Below are 1,780 nucleotides of genomic sequence, written 5' to 3' on the forward strand. Positions count from 1 at the left end.
AGATCCAGAACTGGAACCGTGGTCGGCCATGTGGGGGTATCCCGCGTCTTAACCACCACGCCACCTGCTGGTCCGCATTGGATTTTCAAATGTCAGAGGACGTTTTGCTGGAGAGTCCTCAGTTTTACACGTTTAATATGTTGTTCTCTTGACATTTGCCAGCATTTCGAAGGGAGTTTTGTATTCAACCAATTTATGTCTTCCAGGAGAGGTAGAAAAATACACAGAGAATGGGGAGAGTTGAAGTAAAGTGATGGAGAGAGAGAGAATATTAATATGAATGTGAAAGTCCAAAAAAATGCAAAAGGTCATGGAGAGCCTGCTTGATGCGCTAGTGTGGAAAGTAAAGTGGAATTTTGTGTAGACTTATATCTGCAAGCTAGACGTACTGAAGAATAAATTCATCAAGCGTGAACAAATTTATGACCCTTACAGGTGATTACAGGAGTTTACAGCCACCACCTTTCCAGCTCCCCCTCCTCTCCTGATTAACCGTGTTCTGTATAGTTCAAAATTGCTAAGACAGTAGATTTTTTTAAAAGAATTGTTTTATTTAACTTTATTTATTTATTTAAATTTGACCAGAGAGAGAGGGAGAAAGTGAGAAAGCAAGCTGCCAGGTCCGGGACTCGAACCGTGGTCAGCCATGTGGGAGTCCAGCACCCTTAACCACCACACCACTTGCCTGCCCCAAGACAGTAGATTTTTAAAAATGTTTTAAAAATAAATAAATATTTATTTATCTATTTATTTTAAGGAAATTTTTGCTATAGGGTGGGTGCATGGGCTTGCTGAAAGACAGAGAGAGACAGAGAGACAGAAAGCAAGAAATCACCCCAAAGGGAGAATACCCACACCATAATCTCTTCTCATCCATTCTCTTCTCATATTTGGGGCATGCTCACACCTGCTTTAATGCACCAAGTTTGGGACTGAACTGCAGTTGACCACATGGAAGTTCAGTGATGTAATCTTTATGCTATTTACTGGTCCCAGTTAGTAGTCTTAAATTGCTATAGGGTATGTGTGATCACCAGAGAGAGAGAGAGAGAGAGAGAGAGAAAGAGAAAGTGAGAAATCAAGCTGTCAGGTCCAAGATTCGAACTGTGGTCGACCATGTAAGAGCCCAGGGTCTCAACGAAATGTCACCTCCTGGCCTTCAACACAGTAGATATTATTTTTTAATTAATTTATTTTTCACTCTTTACTGCTTTATTGAATTTTAAAAATCAAAGATCCTACATTTTTCAAAGGCTCTTTTACATAAAGCAGATTTTCCTACTTGACAGATTTGGAAACCAGTCTGAATGGAACACACAATGGTTCAACATGCAGATGAGATTTCATCATAGCACTACCTTGACATGGAGTTGACTCCCTCCCTTTAAAGGATCCTATAAAAAATTGCTTCAAAGTTCCATTGAAATTGCAATAATACCACAAAACCACAAGCAAACAACCGTCTGTTAACCTGTTATTTCAAATATAGACTGAAAAGCCAACAGGCACGTGTGTGTGTGTGTGTGTGTGTGTGTATGTGTGTGTGTGCAGAGAGTTTTTAAAACACATCATAGGTTGAAACATCAAACCTGCACAGCGCTGTCGGTCCCTTCACAGGAGGCAGGAAACCACCCTCCATCGTGTTGGAGGTGCCCTCGGTGCTGTAGGCTGTGCAAGTGGGCCTCCTTCAGGGTCCAGTGGATGTGGGAGAAGGGCCTTGGCACAGAGCAGACTGCGGGCACGGGCTGCGGGTGGGGCAGGGGCCTGCCACGGCCTTGGT

This window comes from Tupaia chinensis, unplaced genomic scaffold (assembly GCF_000334495.1).
Source record: "Tupaia chinensis unplaced genomic scaffold, TupChi_1.0 Scaffold140356_1, whole genome shotgun sequence".
In the NCBI taxonomy this organism is placed as follows: Eukaryota; Metazoa; Chordata; class Mammalia; order Scandentia; family Tupaiidae; genus Tupaia; species Tupaia belangeri.